The sequence below is a fragment of the Lithobates pipiens genome, unplaced genomic scaffold (assembly GCF_037356315.1).
Source record: "Lithobates pipiens isolate NorthernLeopardFrog02 unplaced genomic scaffold, aLitPip1_a1.2 Scaffold_16, whole genome shotgun sequence".
NCBI lineage: Eukaryota > Metazoa > Chordata > Amphibia > Anura > Ranidae > Lithobates > Lithobates pipiens.
Window position 1 is genome coordinate 493,031,261 of NW_027507748.1, and position 22,309 is coordinate 493,053,569.

Consider the following 22,309-nt stretch of genomic DNA (forward strand, 5'->3'; position numbering starts at 1 on the left):
TCTCTATGTCAAATCTTTTCTCTCTATGTAGAATAATCCTGGACTAATAGAGTTAAGGTTAGGCACATTCGACCACAGGTTCAATAGACACAGATTGTTATTGTCAGCGTCATGTCAAATCTCTTATCTATATCGAACTGTTATCACAAAAAAACCCGAAAATAAAGCATTTATGTCGGATCTTTCTTAAAACGTTAATGAAAATACCTGAAATTCAGACGAAAATTCATTTGGACGAAAATGAATGCACATGTCTACTTATTAATAGGTCATCTGGGGGCTCCCTCGCCTGTAGTATAGCACTGTGGGTTTAGATGAACCCACAATCAGTATATTTTAAGGCGATATCAGTGAGACACAGGGGAGAATATGGACCACAAAATTGCCTGCCTAGGAGGGGAGGTAGATACTAGGTAAAAGCTGAATACTTGAACATAACCAAGACAAAATAGGCTTATGATATAATACCTACCACTAAAGTGGACAAGTAGAAACCTCCACGGATAGGTAGAATGAAGTCATTCAAACTCACATATCTTTGATGCAGAGCAGTGTGGGACAAAGCAAAAAAATGACCATAAAGAGAGGCAGAGGATCCCCAAACTTTAATATGCTGAAACCAAAAATATATAAAACCACTAAGGTATATATCAATGCCTGGCTTGTATATGCCAGTGAAGTATGCACAGAAAATCATACCAAAAATAGTTCTCACCATGTCAGTGTAGCAGACTGAAATTGAGAGTCCCTCCTGGGAGCCTTGGCTTTGCCACAGTGGTCCATATTCTCCCTTGTGGCTCACTGAGATCTCCTTGAAATATCATGATGATGCTTATCCTATAGCATGGGTTTAAATTAACTACAGTGCTATATCTCAGGTGAGGGAGCCCCCAGGTGACATATTAATAAGTGAACTTTTTTGAATACCTCCTAGTATTCAGTGTTACTAGTCTACCGTATATACATATGTATAAGTAAATTATGTGTTATTTTACCTTATTGTATAGATGGTAACTAATATACTGTTTTTGAAATCTTTAGTGATTATGTATGCAGTTTTTGCAAAGTATCCTGAATTACTGCATCATCCCTGTAAAAGCTGTATGGATATTCCTTGTTGGTTTTATATCAAATTTTCACTGATTTAAATGTTCATAACAACATTTATATTTTTATATACTTACGTGTTGGTACCTTTAAAATCCCATCTTTGTTTCTGCTATACATTTGAATCTAATATAACTGCTATCCTCCAATAAAATAATAAATTAAGTGCTTCATCAGGATCCTCTGACAAAGTCATATTGATGTAAACCGGTAGGGAGGAAGTTCGGGTGATGTCATAATGCCACTGATGGCACTTTTGTTGAGCAATACCATGTACACACAACCGGACTTTCCGGTAGAAACGGTCAGATGGAATAATTTCATCTGATATTCCGATCGTATGTGGGCTTCAGCAGACTTTTTTTTTCAAAAAGTCTGACGGACCTAGAAATAGAACATGTTTTAAATCTTTCTGAAGGAATCTATTCCTATCGGGAAAACCGTTTGTCTGTATGCTAGTGCCAAATACAACACAAGGGCAGCTATTGGCTACTGGCTATTGAACTTCCTTTTCTAGTCCCATCATACGTCATTGCGTTCGAAACGAACAGACTTTGGTGTGATCATGTGTAGGCAAGTCCATTCGGTCGGAACTCCATTGGAAACTCTGTTGGAAAGACCGTCAGAGTTTATTCTGACAGAAAGTCTGGTCGTGTGTATGCGGCATAAGTACAGAGTACTGAGTGATGATGAGAGGTCTTAGTGGTGTTGTCCTTTCCACAGAGGTGTCAGGGCTGGCTGCTCAGCTGTCAGCTAATTGCCAGCTCTCTTCTCTTTCCACAGTTACCAGCTGTTTCCGATGATGCTCGTCTGACCTGCCTATTTAAAGCCTTTCTGCTCACGTTTTCATTTGCCTTAGCGTTGGAACCATCTCCTGCTGTTTGTTTCAAGACTGGCTTGCTGACATCCCTCCTGGATTCTTATCCTGCTTGCAGTTGCTCTCCTTGGATCCCTGACTTCTGGCCTGGCTGATTACCTGATCGGGTTAATGAACTTTGGACTGGCTGACTACCCGATCTGGCTACTGGCTATGCTTGACTACACCTTTTTTCTATTTACCTTTTATTTTTATTAATAAACAAGTGTGATTTGATTGTACTGTTCTGTCTCAGTCTGTTTCATGGTTACTGACAAGAGGTTAGATATAACCTCTGTGTGAAGGACAGATTATCTGATCCAGGAAAGATTGTAAAGATTAACCCATTGGGTAATACTGATAATTGGGCCTAAAAATGTGAAGTTTGGATAGAATAGAAAAGAATAGGATAGAAAAGAATACAATAGAATAGAAAAGAAAAGAATAGGATAGAAAAAAAATAGAACACAATTCAATAGAATAGGATAGAATAAAATAGAAAAAATATGACCACCTTCTAAAATTCAAATTTCAAATAGAAAAAATTTGAATTCAAATAGAATAGATTAGAATAGAATATAACATACAGTAATATAATCAAATAGATTAAACAATAGACTTTAATAGCATAGAATAGACTAAAATAGAAAGAATATAATGTACAAAATTAAAATTGTGAATAGAATAAATTTGAATGTAAATGCAAATAGATTAGAATAGAAAAGCATAGAATATAAATAGAATAGAAAAAAAATGATTAGATTAGAATAGAAAATAAGAAGATGGAACAGAAAAGAAAAGAATAGAATAGGGAAAAAAAAACGATAGATTAGAATATCAAAGAATACAAAAAATAGAAAGAATAAAACCATCTTCTGAAATTCGAATTTCAATTAGAATAAATATAAATTTTAAATCAAATAGAATAGATTTCACATTCTGGATGCAAGTAATCCCAGGAATATATGTAAGTACTTTTTCTCAATAGAAGAAACAGTGAAATACTTATATCAGTATGTATCTGTAATGTCTTTCTGTCCACCATGGGCAGTATACAGTAGTCTCACTTTATCATCTTTGTTTCTCCAGGTAACATCCAGACTAGGGATGAGCTTCGTGTTCGGGTCGAACATACGTTCGACTCGAACATCGGCTGTTCGCCAGTTTGGCGAATTCCGAACGTTATGGACCGTTCGCGCCAAATTCGTGTGGCGCTCACGGCCCACAATGCACTGCAATGGCGCAGTGCATTGCTGGCTCATGATTGGCCAAGCATGCACTGTGACCCCGCATGCTTGGCCAATCACAGCGCCGGCAGCGAGGAGAGCCATGATTGGCCACAGGCAGGATGCCTGTGGCCAATCATAGCTCAGGCTGTGTAGTGCACGCCCCACACTATATAAGGCCGCCAGCGCGGCGGCCTTGTGTAGTGTGTTGGCATCTGTAGCAGTTAGTGGGTGTTCTGTGTACCTTCAACACAGTATACACCGATCGTTATCGGCCGATTTTTCATTCTTGTTCTTCTGTAGTGGTTGTTGTCTGCGTGCCCTGACCGCAGTATACACCGCTATATTCACCTCTATATCTAGCGATATATCTATCTTTTATAATAGAGCTGTCAGTCAGTGTTAGGAGATTGTGCGTGCTCTGAACGCAGTATACACCGCTATATCCACCTATATAGCTAAATATCTTGCTCGTTTTAAATAGAGCTTGCAGTCAGCGGTAGGAGATTGTGCGTGCTCTGAAAAAGATGGACGGCAAAACAAATTATACAGGGGTGATAACCCTTCCCTATGTTTTCCAAAAAGCTTAAAAATAGTTTTTTTGACTGGAGCTACACTTTAAAAATGTACCAGTTGAAAATTACAAACAGATTTAACTTAACACAACAAACCTACACAGTCCCTGTCTTGTTTGCACCGCCTGTATACTGCTGTTCTGAGTATATAGGGCCTGGGGGCCACACGTATTTCCTTTTTTTAATATGGGTACGGGGTTCCCCTTAATATGCATACAAGACCCAAAGGGGCTGGTAATGGGCAGGGCTACCCATGCCATTTTTCTCAATGATTTTCAACCATATTGCAGGAACCAGATATAACATTAAAACCGCAAGCAGTTTTAAATGACGTTATTTCCGTTAAATGTCATTTTGTGCAAGGACTGTTCTAAACACGGGAAACACGTACCACTTCACAGGCATACTACAGACACCCCCCCCCAGGCACGATATTTAAAGGAATATTTCACTTTTTTTTTCACTTTAATCGTCATTAAAATCAGTGCTCCCGAAAAAAACAGCAGTTTTTAAAAGTTTTTTTTGCATTGACCCATGTCCCCTGGGGCAGGAGCCAGGTCCCCAAACCCTTTTTAGGACAGTTTCTTGCATATTAGCCGTTAAAATTAGCACTTTTAATTTCGAACGTTCGAGTCCCATAGACTTCAATGGGGTTCTAACGTTCGTACGAATTTGGGGTCCTTCGAAAGTTCTGGTGCGAACCGAACCGGGGGGTGTTCAGCTCATCCCTAATCCAGACCTGTGCTGTGGTTAGGCTCCTGCCTGAGCCTATATTTACAGGAATATAGCAAGAAAGTAGAAGCATATATACTGTAGGTATGAAAGTTATGATTGGTGTAACAAATTCTGGCCACTCTGACATGTGGATCTTCAGAGAACTCTATTACAAGATCGAAGGTATGTTTTTTTTAGGAAGAGGTAATTGAAGGGAGAACTCCCCTGGCTAGGACAGGCATTCGTAGACAAAGAGATTTAGGAGGGAGAAATGTAAAGGGAATAGGGTGGGAGTGAATAAAAAATGTAGCAGAGGTGTAAGGGGTGCCAAAAAGGTAAAGAAACTAATAAAAAAGAGAAGGGTTGATAAAAATAATAAGAATTGCATTCATTTCAACCTAAGTACTCACAGAAGAGGAGGAAAGCATACTGCAGAATAGCTATTAGGCCTCATGCACAGTGGACGTTAAAATAACATTATAAAAATGTCAGTATCTTTGCAGTGAGTTTTTCAACTTTTTTCAAAGTTTTTACAATAGCGGTTTTAGCGTTTTTTTTTAGCAGAATTTTTTTTTTTTTTTAAATGGATGAAAAACATTAAAAAAGCACTGGTGAGCAATGTTTTTGAGCGTTTATCGACATCTATCAGCGTTTATCAGTGTTAGAGCATTTTTACAGCTAAAAACGTCTCTCAGAACTCACTAGTTTTGGGGGCATGTTTACTGCTCAAAAACGCCACTGCCAAAAACTGCTGATAACAGCCTATGTGTGCATGGACACATAGGATAACATGATGGGGAGTTTAATGACTGTAGAATAAACGTCTACAGCCAAAAACAGTTGCTGTAAAAATGTCAAAAAACGTCCAGTGTGCATGAGGCCTTATAGAGGTCCAAAAATGTATTAGAAAATTAGCCCTTAAGAAATATTACTGTAAGAACCCAATGGAATGGAATTGGTTAGACAAAAAGTTAATGACCATACTATAAACTAAAATCATTTTAAATCAGGTTGAAGTTAAAGGGGATATGCTGAATACCCTTTTAAAAGCGTCATTAGATGAAATTGGGGAGTTGGAAGATGTACCTCTTAAGAAATGTAATTTGACACAGAGTGAAAGACAACCTTCAAAGCAACTAGAGACGGATGACATGGTTGTGATTAAACCAGCCGATAAAGGAGAGGCATGGTGATAATGGATACAACTAAATATGAAAGTGAAGTGTTGCAACAGCTGTAGGATAGTGAGACCTATATACTACTAAAACCCAGAATATGAAAGTGATAAAAATGTAAAATGGGGTTATGAGAGAGATTTCCTTTAACAAAAAAAATAAAAAAATAAAACGAATACACCCATCTTGTACATCCTATCAAAGATATGTAAACGTTTGAATGCTCCCCCATGGTGGCTGATTATATCTAGTGTTGAGTCACATTCTTCAAGGTTTGCTGGTTATATTGATTTACACATATATATCATACTTGTGGTATATTAGACACTTTGAAGTGTCTGCAACAAATAGAATGACAGGAAGGGTGATGTGAAAGCACATTATACTATAATATAGCACAAGAGAGGTATAAAATATGTAAAATATGCTTTGGAGAGTACTATAATGAGTGGGGAGAATTTTTTTTTAAATAAATGCCATTCATATTGTGTTGGAAAATAATACTTTCTTCATTAGGTGTCTCATTCAAAACAATTGAAAGGGTCAGTGATGAGTTGAAAATTTGCCTCATCATATGCTATTTTTTTGAGGGCTTGGAAACAAGTTTTCACACCAAAAGATTGGTATGAAGTAAATTTCCTGGAAATGCATGATGATTGTGTGTTTATTTGGGAGGGAGGGGGGTTCTAAGGAAGGTTACAGGGGTTAATGGTTAAACTTAATAATGTAGAAAGTAATCTAGAATTTCCAAGCTATCTTTAATCAGAAATGAATTTTCTAAACTTAGCAAATAGAATTTCCCGACTACCCGAGTGGACTACCCGAGTGTTTCAGAAACATACAGATTGCAATGTTTTTGCTCCTGTGAATAGTAGCTATCATAAACCATGAAATAATGCAATATTGAAGGGAAAATTTTTGAGATTTCCTGAGGAATTGCACTGAGAAACAGACAATAGTTGAGCAGGCTGAGGGCCCTAAAGCCAGATTTTTAGAAAAGAGATACAAGAGGGACATAACGGATTAGTTCTATACGTTTTTTCTTAATTCTGATAGGGAACAACTATTGGCTCATAAGCCTCCAAAGGAAGAGAAGGAGCAAGTCCCTGTCTTTGTCCTTCAATATAGAGATGATAAAGATAAAAGCAATGAGGATCATCACCAAATCTGGCCTTTTCTTGAAAAAAAAAACATCTTGATATTTATTGTATAACACAAACCAAAATTTGTATTCCACAGGGATCCCACATTGAGGAACTTGTTAGTAAAAGAATATAAGAAGAGAAGGGGAAAAGAAAAAAAACTTCTAGAACATTTATTTCAGTGGAGAAAGGTTTTGGGAGATGTAAAATGCTTTGCTTGTAGAAACAAGATAAATGAAAGAACATTACAAATTTTTAATTTTACATGTTTAACTTGTGATTCCACCAATGTGATCTATTTGATTTGATGCCATCATGAATATCCTTGATGGCCGCATAAAACAAACAGTGGATGAAAGCATTTTAGGACATAAATGTAATATTATTAAAGGCAAAACAGAGCACAGTGTCTTTAGAGGCTTTGGGGGTAATTTACTAAGGGAAAATCCACTTTGCACTGCAAGTGCACTTGGAAGTGCAGTCGCTGTAGATCCGAGGGGGACATGCAAGGAAAATAAAAAACAGCATTTTAGCTTGCACATGATTGGATGATAAAATCAGCAGAGCTTCCACTAATTTCAGATCTACCCCTTAGATTTAGAGTGACTGCACTCCCAAGTGCACTTGCAGTGCAAAATTGATTTGCCTTTCGTAAATAACCCCCTTTGTATCTTATGGCTTTTTATCGGTATGCATTTTTTATGAGTTGGAGTGTTTACTTAACTATTTAGTTTCTGGGAGTGTAAGGTTTCATATTATTTGTGGGCATGAATAAAAAAGCTCTTAAAATAAATCAGTCTGCTTGTGCTCCCTCCCCCTGATGAAGATGGTCATTCCATTGAAACGAGTTAGGAAGTAGGAGGACGAGTATGATCAGTCTAGTTGCCTGTAGTTACATCCAAAGGGAGCTGCCCCCTGATGATATTCTCTTACTACACATGAATAGTATTTTAACCTTTTTTTTAATAAAAGCACAGTGATACTATTCAAGGAAGAGGTTATTTGTCCTTTTTATTGGAGCTACTATCCTGCTATATTCCTGGATATATAGGCTCAGGCAGTAGCCAAGCCACACCGCTACAGTGGATGTTGCCTTGAAAAACAAGGATGAGAAAGTGAGTGCTATATTGACCCGTGGTTGGACAGAAACACATTACAGACTTATCTGTGTATGGATATAAGAATTTCCCTGTTTATATTATAGAGAAACAGGACTTACCGTATATACTCGAGTATAAGCCGAGATTTTCAGCCTCTTTTTTGAGGCTGAAAGTGCCCCCTCGGCTTATACTCGAGTCACCGCTGTCTGACTGCTCGATCAGCGTATCGAGCAGACAGACGGCGGACATTAAAATTCAAAAGCCGCGCCTCCTTCTCCGCCTCCGCCTGTGATAGGCGGAACACTGAATTTCCCAGCAGTCAGTGTTCCGCCTATCACGGACATCCGTTCATTCTCATACTACGGACGAGTATGAGAGGATGTCCGTGATAGGCGGAACACAGGCTGCTGGGAAATTGAGTGTTCCGCCTATCACAGGCGGAGGACGGAGGCGCAGCTTTTGAATCGTAGAATGGCCGCCGAGAAGAGCGGCGATCCATCGGCACGACACGGGACGGAGGAGGCACGGGACAGAGGAGGCACGGGACAGAGGAGGCACGGGACAGAGGAGGCACGGGACAGAGGAGGCTCGGGACGACGGCGGCTCGGGACGGAGGCTTGGGACACAGGTAGGCTGGACACACACACAAGGCTGCACGGACACACACACACACACACACACACACACACACACACACACACACACACACACACAGGGATGGATGGATGGATGGATGGATACACACACACACACACACACACACAGGGATGGATGGATGGATGAATACACACACACACACACACACACACACACACACACACACACACACACACACACACAGGGATGGATGGATACACACACAGGGATGGATGGACGGACACACAGGGATGGATGGATGGATGGATGGATGGACACACACACAGGGATGGATGGACGGACACACACACAGGGATGGACGGACACACAGGGATGGACAGCCATGTCTCACCCTCGGCTTATACACGAGTCAATAAGTTTTCCAGTTTTTTGGGGGTAAATTGGGGGCCTCGGCTTATATTCGGGTCGGCCTATACTCGAGTATATACGGTATATAACTGGTGTTTCTTGTATCCAGACTGTGTGACATTGCATCATATTTATTATTATTGTTAAACTGATACATATTCATAAGAAGATTTATCCGTTTTTTGCTGTAGTTTCTATCGCTGCGATAAGATTGAGAGCACTTGTGTATGGGATTTCTCTTAGTCTGCACTTGGTATTAGACAATTCATTATCCATAAAACAAGGTTAGAGTGAGGCTATACTATTCATTGCTCAGCTGCAAGACACAACATAGATTTAGCTGTGTTCAGAGATAGAAGGCTTTTCCTGCTTTTACTACAGAGAAAGATGAGCTACATTCTTGGTCTTGCCTGCATCTAGACTGTGAGATATGCTACTTTTCACAATCTCTCAATTGATGTATGTCCAAAGCCTTTTCTTTTAATTTGTAACTTGTTTGTCAGCAAAGGATTGCGAGCACTGGTGAATGTGAGCCATTGCAATATGCTTCCCTTCAGTCTGCACTGTAATCAACACTGAGTCCTCAGTGCTGAGTAGTGCATTCACACTTATTTTCTTATGGATATGTGTATATATACAGTATGTGAGTGTGTGGATATATGTGTGTATCTCTCTATATATATACTCTCTATACACAGTATATATGTGTTTGTGTGTGGAGATGTGTAATTGTACTACTGTATTAAGAGAACAGTTGTTTTTTGATTGTGTCTTGGAGCTGTATAGTTGAAAAAGCAGTGTGAAAATATATCTGCACTTTGTTGTAGGCGTAGTGGAGAGAGGGATAGTGCTGCAATCATGAGATAATCTTCCTATGAGAAGTACAGACACTACAGAAGCTAGATTGGATTTTGAGGAGGTTTATTGAATTGGTACTACTCTGGCAGTTTGGAAAGCACTGGATTTTATCTCTCTGTCTCCCTCTTTCTCTTTTTTAATTGTAAAGAACACTTGAGATAATGCATTTCCTGGCTGCATCCCAGATGGGGAGCACACATTACCATCAAGCTATTACTGTAGCTACAGTGCCTTTGCGAAAGTATTCGGCCCCCTTGAACTTTTCAACCTTTTGCCACATTTCAGGCTTCAAACATAAAGATATAACATTTTTATTTTTTGTGAAGAATCACCAACAAGTGGGACACAATTGTGAAGTGGAACGAAATCTATTGGATTTTTGAAACTTTTTGAACTAATAAAAAAATGAAAAGTGGGACGTGCAAAATTATTCGGCCCCCTTGCGTAATACTTTGTAGAGCCACCTTTTACTGTGATTACAGCTGCAAGTCGCTTGGGGTATGTCTCTATCAGTTTTGCACATCGAGAGACTGAAATTCTTGCCCATTCTTCCTTGCAAAACAGCTTGAGTTCAGTGAGGTTGGATGGAGAGCATTTGTGAACAGCAGTTTTCAGCTCTTTCCACAGATTCTCGATTGGATTCAGGTCTGGACTTTGACTTGGCCATTCTAACACCTGGATAAGTTTATTTGTGAACCATTCCTTTGTAGATTTTGCTGTATGTTTGGGATCATTGTCTTGTTGGAAGATTAATCTCCATCCCAGTTTCAGGTCTTTTGCAGACTCCAACAGGTTTTCATCCAGAATGGTCCTGTATTTGGCTGCATCCATCTTCCCCTCAATTTTAACCATCTTCCCTGTCCCTGCTGAAGAAAAGCAGGCCCAAACCATGATGCTGCCACCACCATGTTTGACAGTGGGGATGGTGTGTTGAGGGTGTTGAGCTGTGTTGCTTTTACGCCAAACATATCGTTTTGCATTGTGGGCAAAAAGTTGGATTTTGGTTTCATCTGACCAGAGCACCTTCTTCCACATGTTTGGTGTGTCTCCCTGGTGGCTTGTGGCAAACTTTAGACGAGACTTTTTATGGATATCTTTGAGAAATGGCTTTCTTCTTGCCACTCTTCCATAAAATCCAAATTTTTGCAGTGTGCGACTGATTGTTGTCCTATGGACAGACTCTCCCACCTCAGCTGTAGTTCTCTGCAGTTCATCCAGAGTGATCATGGGCCTCTTGGCTGCATCTCTGATCAGTCTTCTCCTTGTCTGAGCTGAAAGTTTAGAGGGACGGCCAGGTCTTGGTAGATTTGCAGTGGTCTGATACTCCTTCCATTTCAAAATGATCGCTTGCACAGTGCTCCTTGGGATGTTTAAAGCTTGGGAAATATTTTTGTATTAAAATCCGGCTTTAAACTTCTCCACAACAGTATTACGGACCTGCCTGGTGTGTTCCTTGGTCTTCATGATGCTCTCTGCGCTTTCAACAGAACCCTGAGACTATCACAGAGCAGGTGCATTTATACAGAGACTTGATTACACACAGGTGGATTCTATTTATCACCATCAGTCATTTAGGACAACAGTGGACCATTCAGAGATCCTTGCTGAACTTCTGCAGTGAGTTTGCTGCACTGAAAGTAAAGGGGCGGAATAATTTTGCACGCACCACTTTTCATTTTTTTATTTGCTAAAAAAGTTTAAAATATCCAATAGATTTCTTTCCACTTCACAATTGTGTCCCACTTGTTGGTGATTCTTCACAAAAAATAAAATTTTTATATCTTTATGTGTGAAGCCTGAAATGTGGCAAAAGGTTGAAAAGTTCAAGGGGGCCGAATACTTTCGCAAGGCACTGTATGTCCTGCTTCAGCCTGAGATGACTGACTAGAGCCTGAGGATAACAAACTTTCCCTAGAACAGGAAAAACTGACAATTTGGATCTACCCCCCCCCCCCCCCCCCCATTGCTCTTGACTGAGAAGTCAGGGGAAGAGGCATGTGGGGCAGGGACATCATTAATATTGATTAGACCCAGGCAAACATTGTATTGGGCCCCCCATTCTGAGGCAAACAAAAAATTAGCAGGTAGACTCAAAATCGGTTTACTGCAGCAAACCACACAGTGATTGCAAATGGTTGCAAGAAGTCACAGCCTGTCATTACAACTCACTGACTGGTTGCTAGAGGTTACAACACATAATTTCTGCTTGTTGATTGGTTGATAGAGGTTACAGGATATCATTACGGCTAACTGGTTGCTAGAGATTACAGCAGATCACTATTGTTCACTGATTGGTTGTTAGTGGCTACAGCACATCACTACCACTCACTGATTAGTTGCTAGAGGTTACAGCAGATCACTATTGTTTACTGATTGGTTGCTACACATTACTGCACATCATTACCACTTACTGAGCAATGGAGCAATCCCAAATAATTGAGAAAGTAAAGCAGCACATTATTACACATACTACAGGAGATGGTCAGAAACTGCAGACATAATACAGGAGATGGTCAGAGACTGCAGACATACTACAGGAGATGGTGGGAGACTGTAGACATACTATACGAGACAGTCAGAGACTGCAGACATACTACAGGAGATGGTCAGAGACTGCGAACACACTACAGGAGGCGGCGGACATACTACAGGAGACTGCAGACATACTACAGGTGACTGCAGACATAATACAGGAGACTGCAGACATAATACAGGAGGCTGCAGACATACTACAGGAGACAGCGGACATACTACAGGAGATGGCGGACATACTACAGGAGATGGCGGACATACTACAGGAGATGGGGGCATACTACAGGAGATGGGGGACATACTACAGGAGACAGCGGACATACTACAGGAGACACCGTACATACTACAGGAAAAGGCAGACATACTACAGGAGACGGCGGACATACTATAGGAGACTGCTGACATACTACAGGAGATGATCAGAGACCTTTCAGAAATGCACAGCTTTGCAGTTGTATAACAACTCAGGGTTTAGGATAGCATTTAGGCAGTCTATGGGGGAAGGATATACCTGGCCAGCTTCCACTCAAATTTCCTTCTCTCCTTCTACAGCCACACCTCCCTGAGTACATAGACTGCATGGGGCGGGTTCTGAGTATCAGTGGAGCTCCTGGCCCCTCCCCTGTCTGCTGGCTGGGGAATACAGAGGTCCTGAGGCAGGGCTCTCAGCTCCTAATATGGGAACTCCCTCCAGATTACACAGAGAGAGGGGTCAGAGCTTCAGTGGAGCTCCTGGCACTGACCCCCTCTGCTGGCTGGGGAATACAGAGGTCCAGGGGTGGGGCTCTCAGCTCCTACTATGTCCACTACCTCCTGAGTACATAGGCTGCATGGGACAGAGTCAGACCATCAGTGGAGCTCCTGGCCCTGTCCCTCTCTGCTTGCTGGGGAATACAGAGCTTTGGGGGCGGGGCTCTCAGCTTCTACTATGGTCGCTCCCTCCTGCATACACAGGCTGCATGGGGCAGGGTCAGAGCATCAGTGGAGCTCCAGGTCATGCCTACTCTCTGCTGGCTAATACAGCTCTGCTTCCTGTGTCCCCAGTTGAAGTAAACTATGCAATATTATACAATATAATATAGCCTATATAACTATTGCATACATATTGTAACTTGCCTATCCCTATAAATTAGCCCGGGTTGTCGGGAAGAGGCCCTTGTCCTCATCAACATGGGGAAAAGGTGCTTTGGGGTGGGGGGACCGCGCGGCCCCCCTTCCCCAAAGCACCCACATGTTGAGGGCATATGGCCTGGTGCGGCTCAGGAGGGGGGGGGGGGGGCGCTCGCTCGTCCCCACCCCTTTCCTAACCGGTCGGGTTGCGTGCTCAGATAAGGGTCTTATATGGACCTTGGGGGGGACCCCCACACTGTTTTTTTTAGCGTAGGGCTTCCCCTTTAAGTCCATACCAGGTGACGGGTCAATCTCGCCGCCGAAGGAGGCGACATTGACTTCCTTCACTAGTCCCAGCTACCTGGAGCCACGTTTAAAATGGCTTTCCTCCATGTGTGGGCAAGTCCATTCATTTCAAAAGTACGGCGGATATGTCCGCCGGAAAAGTCCCGTGTGTGGGCAGGTCCACTAGTTTGGAAAATTTGGTGGACTTTCCGGCAGTTTGTCCGCCAGACTAAGTCCGCTGGATAGTCTGATCGTGTGTACACGGCATAAGGGAACAAGACAGGGCTGCCCCCTCTCCCCTCTACTCTTCAATATAGCGATTGAACCTTTGTCCAGAAACTTTAACTCGCCTGCTGGCATTATCGGCATCACTAACAGTCCGCTCCGCTTTATTTGCGGATGATATTCTACTTTTCTCATCTAATCCACTTTCAGACTTTAATACTTCAAGTGACTTGTTTGTTGCCTTCCAACTCAGCTCTGGCTTTACAATAAATGATGATAAAAGCAAGGTTCTAGCACTAAACCCCCGAAAATCTATTAAATGGCGAATATCCTCACCGTTCACCCTAGCCACACGTTACATCACATACTTGGGAATACACATAGGTCGAGAGCCATCCTCACTGTACACTCTCAGTTATCCACCCTTAATAACAAAGATTGTAAAGGAGTTGGAAGCTTCCCCTTCCCTCCCCCTCTCGCTCTTTGGGAGATGTCACCTGTTCAAAATGGTATCCTTTGCGGGATTACTATATCCAATGAAGACCATTCCGCTCTTTTTGAAACACTTGGATGTGCAGAGGATACATAAGGCTTGAAATGCTTTCTTATGGGTTAACAGAAAGTCACGTATTCTTCAAGCTTCAAGAAACGTTGTTTCCTGAAGTCCGAAGGTGGTGCAGGCCTGCCCAATTTGCATTTTTATAATATGTCATGCCTACTCAGACAAGGCCTGGACTGGTTATCAGGCAAATCTCGATATTCAAGCTATATGCTCGAGGAAGCTTTGGTTTTCCCGCACACCCTCCCAGCTGTTCTCCACTCCACTCTGAAAGCCCTTACATCTTAAATCAAATGTCCTCATTAGGGACACAGTGATCGCCTGGAGAGAGGTGCGGAGGCTGCTGGGGCTACCCTCGACCATATCCAGCCATCTCATCATTCAAGGAAACTCCACGTTTCTCCCTTCCACTATTTGCACAGCCTTCAACCTTTGGAGCAAGCATGGCCTCATTACTGTTGCTCCTCTATATAGTGACAAGCCAGGAAAATTCAAACCATACCAGGCCCTCTCCCGAGAATACTCCCTTCCACCATCTCATGCTTTCCATCATCACCAGCTACTCAACATCAGAAGAAGAGAAGAGGGAAGAAGACGGCGGAGGAGAAGACCGGACCACCGCTAGCAAAAGAGCGGCAAAATAGCAGAAGATAGTGGAGGATTCTGGGAAAAGAATCGGAGAGTGGGAGAAGAATCGGAGACAGGGAGAGAAGGCGGGAGAGCGGGAGAAGAACCGGAGACCAGGAGAAAAGGCCGGAGAGTGGGAGAAGAGGCCGGAGAAAGTGGAGGAGTCAGAAGAGACCTAGAAGATGGAAGAGACCCCCGGAGCTGCCTAATAAACTACTTTAAAAACCTGTCTAGTGTGTTTTTTTTATTGACTTTTTTTTTTTTTCCATAAAGATTTTATTAAGGTTTGCAAAAATGACAGGAACAGATAATCACAAATAAACAGGTACAGCTTCCGAGACATTCAGCAATAAGAACACAGCAAAGGAGGGGCCCAAAGGAACCTCCTGGGGGTACCAGGCAAGAGAATGGGTGGGGAAGTCTGTTCCAACAACTATACCAGGTTTACGCCAAGTCTTACTATGTTAGATTACCAGTGATGGGAGGAAGGCGACTCGGGTTGCTACCAGCCCTCGCCCGGGTCGCCCTAGAGTAGAAATACGGGTCAAAGGGTGGGGCAAAAAGAGGCATTGGAAACCGGGCAGCAGAGAAGACAACAAGCGAGGGAAGGGGTAATGGGGAAAGGAGGGGGGGAGGGGAAGCAAGGAGGGGTGGGAAAAGGAAAGGGAAGGAAAAGAGAGAAAAGAAGCAAAAGAAAAAGAAAGAAAAAAGAAAAAGAAAAAAAAAAGAAGAAGAAGGGGGGGGTGTAGCCCCTCGCCCCAAGACTCTGAGGGGCAGAAGGAATGAGTAGCAGGACTCTAGGTGAGAGTCAATGCTTAATCTGGGGGAACATGTTGTTTAAATTCAGGGGTAGTTGTAAAGTGAGACCAACAGGCCCACGTAAAGGAGTATTTCTCCATTCTCTCTTGGGAGACGTGGATCAACTCTTCCATGCCACCAATCCTGGAGATGGTCGCGAACCATTCGCCCAAAGTTGGGGCGCGGGTGGTTCGCCAGTGTCTAGGAATACACAACCTTGCAGCGTTGACCATGTGCATGGCCAGGGATTTAAAATAGGCCCTCCGGGAGAGGGACGTGTGGTGGAGGAGAAATTGTGCCGGTGAAAAGTCTAGATCAAAGGTGGTGACTGCTAAGATGAGTCTATGAACTTCCCTCCAGAGACCGGGGAGGCAACTGACTCAGAGTTCTCCTGGAAGTACAGCTGAATCCTCGTTCCAGGGCGAGGGGGTCTTTGAGCAGAGATGGGTTGAAGCGCCATATTTTTGTTTTGGGGCAGGATTCGGGGAAAGAGAGTGTGAGTGTGATAGGGTGGTGATCAGAGAGAAACATAGGCTCAATGGAGGAGTGCTGGAGGAGGGGGAGGTCCTTCTGAGCCAAAAAAAAGAAATCTATTCTGGAGTATTTTTGGTGGGGGGCCGAGAAGAACGTGTAATCTTTGGAGGAGGGGTAGAGGGTGCGCCAAGCGTCATGAAGTGATAGGGCTTGGAGTTGGGATTTGATCTGGAGTAGGGCTTTGTAAGTCAGCAAGGACATTCCAGTGGACGTGTCTACTAAAGGATTCAGGGGAACATTGAAGTCCCCAGCCAGGAGGAGCAAACCGCTCTGAAAGGAAGATAGGAGGGCACAGGTTGTACGGAAGAAAGTTACCTGATGTTCATTTGGGCAATAGATGTTGGCCAATGTGATTGGAGTAGACACGTAAGTGCCCTTAAGGAAGACATACCTGCCCTCCGGGTCTATCAAGGAGTCGGTCAGATGGAAATTAGCGTGCTTGGAGACAAGGACGGATACACCCTTCGTTTTTGCTACAGAATTGGTGGCATGGAAGGCCGTCTTGTAAATGTGGGTCGACAGTGTGGGGATGGCATCAGAGCGGAAGTGCGTCTCCTGTAAGAAAATAAAATGTGCTTTGAATTTGGTTAAAGAGGAGAGCACCTGAGACCTTTTTTCAGGCAGGTTGAGCCCCTTCACGTTGAGGGAAACACATTTCAGTTTCAGAGGAGCACTAGTTGAGGGAGTAGGCTGCATCGTAAAGGACTGAGCAGATGGAGAGGTTAAGCACCGGGAGCGCAGATGCAGAGGTCTACACAGAGGAAGAAGGAGCGGGGGGCTACACCCCTAGGGGAAAGCGGGGGGGTGGAGAGCGGGGTGGAGATAGTAGAAAAAGAGAAAAGGGGGGAATGAGGGGGGAGGGGTATAGGGGCAAGTCAGGGAAGGAAAAAGGCAAGAGAGTGGGAGAAGAGGAGGCGTGTAGGGGAAAGAAGGGGTGGGTGAGGGTAAAGGTAGGGAATCGGGAGAACAGAATACCAGAGGTAGGGTTAGTCCAGCTGCCTACCTAAAAGGACGGTTGGTGAAGCCTGGTGTGTCAGCCTTGTCTCGAAGAGACTGCTGTGTGGGGACTATAGAACAGACGGGGTCCACATGATGGCCGCGATCCGGGGGGGCTAAATGGGTGAATGAGGGACCCCACCTACTCTGAGGTGGGGCCAGGCGTATAGGGGAGCCTACCAATGGAAAGGGACCTGGAAGAAAAACATGTTATTAGATAATGTTAGCTAAATTGTAAAACAATAGAGAGCCATGACTAGACATAATAAAACGAGCCATATGTCGCAGGGCCTATACAATAATACCAAAGTATGCAAAAAAAAACAAAAAAACATTGCAACTGAACATAAACAAAGCATTTTCGACATCAGAAAATTGGCCTAGGGTGAGGAGGCCTAGACGAAATCCTGGTCGAGTACCCCACCCTCCTTGGAGAGGGATCGGGGGGGGGGAGGGAGGGGGAAGAGGGTGGGGGAAGGGGGAAAAAGGGGGGGGGGAGGAAGGGGGGAGAGGGAGGGAAGGGGAGGAAGGGGCAAGGAAAGGGGAAGGGAGAGCATCGGGTGGGAGTAGGGGCAAACTCGGGGGCAGCTGTACAGCTGAAGGAGTCAACCAGCGAGACAATGACATACAATTAAAGTTAGAGTTACAGGGGAGAGCAGCAAGATCATAGAATCGTGTCTTCCCAACATCCGTCTAGATGAGGAGGGGACATACAGGTGTGCATTCCGGCTGCAGGAGGGAAGGGGAGAAGAAGCCTTATCCCACGGGAATCGTGGGGCAAACCGAGTTTCAAAACCCCCCGGGGCCTGGGGGCAAAAAGAAAAATAAAAACTAGCAAAAGGGATGGCAGTCACCGGGGGGTTGCAGCATACAACCATGGGGAAGGCACTGGGGGGAAAGATGAGGAAGTCCGGGTGCAGGGCTAGGATGGGATGAAGGAAACCGCATGGATGTAGGTATCCTCCTAGGGTGCGGGAGTAGTCCAACAGATAAAGTTCGGTGAATTCTAGACAATGTCGGTCATCATCCGGGCGACAGTGGGGCTGGAGAGACTCCCGTTAGTGCGGACACATCACAGCCCGGGGGCGAAATGTGCGATCATTGTGTGTCACAAGTCCACAAGAGGCAACATATGGTAGTCTCGGGTGTCACAGGAGAGCATGGTGGATGGCAGCGTAGACTGGACAGCCGAAGCCAGCGGGAAAGGGGAGGAAGGGGGTGGCAGAACAAACAAGGAAAGTCGCAGGGACAGGAGCCAGAAGGGGAGAGGGGAGGGGTACTCACACTTAGCAGGACCCCGGCGGTTGCTACATCACTTAGTCCTCCAGGGCCTCACCTCGTATTAGCGGAGGCGAGGGACTTCGTTGGCGCAGGTCTCGGCGCAACGAACGGGCGTTAGGAGACATCGGGCCAGGTCGGAGGTGGCGAGACCTCTGACGAGCGGTTTTCGGCGATGGATTGAGAGAGACAGGACGCCAGGGTTCCGTCGGGAAAAAGATCGCATACCAGTCCGGGAGCTCGATGTGTGGAAGGTCGAGTTGGTCGCAGAAGGCCGGAAGATCCTCGGGAGTGCGGAGGAGGGCAGAACGCCCTCTGGCGGTGGCAGATAGGCCGAAAGGAAACCTCCAGCGGTATTGAATATTTCTAGAGCGTAGGGTCTCCAGCAGCGGTCGAAGCGCCTTCCTATTTTGGAGAGTGATTTGCGATAGATCCTGGAAGAGTTTCACCTCTGCCCCATTAAACGAAATACGACCCCTCATGCGCGCTTTACGAAGGATTTCTTCCTTGAGGGGAAAGTTCACAATAGCGCAAATAATGTCCCTGGGTGGTTCAGAGTCCCTGGGTGGGGGGCGGAGGGCGCGATGAGCCCTTTCCATGTCTATGGGGGAGTCTGCCGGGCGCTCCATGAGGTCATTGAATATGGCGCACAGAGTGGATTGAATGGCATCCGGCTCAACGGTTTCGGGGACACCCCGCACCCTAATGTTGTGCCGCCGTCCGCGGTTGTCCAGGTCCTCGACGTGCCTGTGGAGCTCAAATACCTGGGAGAGCTGGGAGTCATAGGCAGATTGCACCTGACGAATGGCCGCGGCGTGGGTCTGGGTGGTTTGTTCCACACTGTCCATGCGGTGGGCCACAGCCAACAAATCCGCCTTGAGGTCCGCGATAGCCGCGGTAACCGTGCATTTGATGTCTTGGGCGACTTTCTCCAGGTCGAAGAGGCTCGGGGGGTGGGCCCCCCCAGGGCTGGGTGCTGAGGCACCAGGCATGTGGCCCGGTGTGGGTCCGTCAGGCGAGGCCGGGGATTGGGCCTGCGGAGGCTCGTGGGCCTGGTGTTTCTGTGATCAAAATATCTCCGGAATATGCCTCCCCTGTAAGGTCCTAGACTCCTTAGGGGTGCGGGAGGTGGACAAGCTCCTGGTGGACCTGTGCATAGCAGGGAAAGGTGGTAGGCTCCCGTATGAGCAGGTAATGTATCCCCGGAACGCGGGAGCTCACAAGCTAGGCAGCCATCTCGGTCTATTGACTTTCTTTACCCCAGGTAAATGGGTAGGGGTACGATGTACCCCATACTTATTCACATGGGGGGGCGGGATCTGGAGGCCCTCTTATTAAAGGGGGCTCCCGGATTCCGATAATCCCCCTCATCTGCAGACCCTGACAACCAATAGCAAGGGTTATTATTATTGTATTATTATTCAGGATTTATATAGCGCCCGCAATTTACGCAGCTCTTTACAATATAAAAAGGAGACAATACAGTTACAATACAAAAAAATACAAGAGGATTAAGATGGCCCTGCTCAGAAGAGCTTACAATCTAACAGGGTGGGGCAGGTGGTACAAAAGTTTATAACTGTTGGGAATGAGCTGATGGAAGTGGTAGGAGATTAGTTGGAGACATGATAGGCTTACCTGAAGAGATGAGTTTTCAGGGATCGCCTGAAGGTAGCAAGAGTAGGGGATAGCCGGACCAGTGGAGGTAGCGAGTTCCAGAGGATGGGAGAGGCTCTGGAGAAATCCTGGAGACAAACATGGCAGGAGGAGACGAGAGAGCGTGAGATGAGCGGAGGGGACGATTTGGGTGATATTTGGAGAAAAGATTGGTGATGTAGCTCGGGGCAGAGTTGTGAATGGCTTTGTATGTTGTGGTTAGTATTTTGAATTTAATTCGCTGGGTGATTGGGAGCCAGTGTAGGGACTGGAGGAGAGGGTTGGCAGACACTGAGCGGTTGGTAAGGTGGATAAGTCTGGCAGCAGCATTCATGATAGACTGAAGAGGAGAGGCAGGCCAATAAGAAGGAAGTTGCAATAGTCAAGGCGAGAGATAACAAGGGAGTGAATGAGGAGCTTGGGGGTTCTCGGGAAGAGGCCCTTGTCCTCATCAACATGGGGACAAGGTGCTTTGGGGTGGGGGGGCCTGTAGGGCACCCCTCTTCCACAAAGCACCCACACCCCCATGTTGAGGGCATGCAGCCTGGTACGGTCCGGGGGGGGGGGGGCGCTTGCTTGTCCCCACCCCCTTTCCTGACTGGCCAGGCTGCATGCTTGGATAACGGTCTGGTATAGACTTTGGGGGGACCCCCAATGCCGTTTTTTCGGCATAGGGGTTCCCCTTAAAATCCATACCAGGCGATGGAGCTCGCAAGGTGTCAATCTCGCCGATAAAAGCGGCAAGATTGACTTCCTTTTCTAGTCCTGTCGTAATTCATAACATTCAAAACGAACAGACTTTAGTCCATATGTGGGCAAGGCCGTTCATTTGAAAGTCCGTCGTAACTTTGTCGAAAGTCCATCAGGAAGACCGGTGGACCTAGTCTGCTGGAAAGTCTGGTCATGTGTACATGGCATAACTCCCATATTAATGGTATAGGAGTGTTTGTTAAGCATTAGAAATTTAGTAAAGTGTGAACAAGCCTTTAGTAATTGCTATGGGCAACATGTGCCTTAAGTGGTCACCTCAAACCAACATTTGTGTGCCAAAACATTGAGCTTATACAACAGTGGACATACAGAAATGTGACCAACAATTCAGCAGTCACAAAGCAAGATTGGTAACATGCTAACACACATGCATATACTTAGCATTCCCATAATTAATACATTTTGCTATGATGGCTAGAATGTATCACCATGTTAATCCTTTTTACTGCAAAAGTAAAAAAATATCCATATATATAAAAATGTGAGTTTATTATCATTCTAAAAGCATCTAAATTATGCCTACTCTCATCCTGGCGTCTATACAGCTTTTGGAGATCTCTTTTGGAAAGCCCTGATAAATTCTATAATTACATTTTTATTTGCTGATACAGCAAAATGTGGTGACTAAAATGTATAATGAACTGAAAAAATAATAAATAGAAGGATGAAAGGAATTTTCTGTAGTGTCACAGTGTTTATCCTTTAATAAATAGTACCATATATGTGAACACGTTGTTGCTTCAGTGTTTTCTTTTAAAAGCAATATATTATTTGCACAGAAACTGAGTATTATCTTCTGCAGGTCTCAGGCCGCGTACACACGCGCGGACTGTTCGCCCAACTTTGTCCGTCCAACAGTTTCGGCAAACAGTCCGCTCAAACTTAGCATGGACGGACATGGCCACACACGACGGACGAACAGTTTGCTGAAACCGTGCGCGATGACGTGAACGGCACGTACGACGGGACGAAAAATACGACGTCCTATACAGTGCATTATAGCTTTCGGCGTGAAAATCCTTTCTGAGCATGCGCGCAACTTTGTTTGACGAACAAGCCTACACACGGGCGGACTGTTCGCTCAAACAAGGTTTCAGCGGACAGTTTTTCGGAAATTCCTTGTCCGTCCAACTGTCCAACCTTGTCCGTCCAACTGTCCGCTGAAACTGTCCGCTGAAAG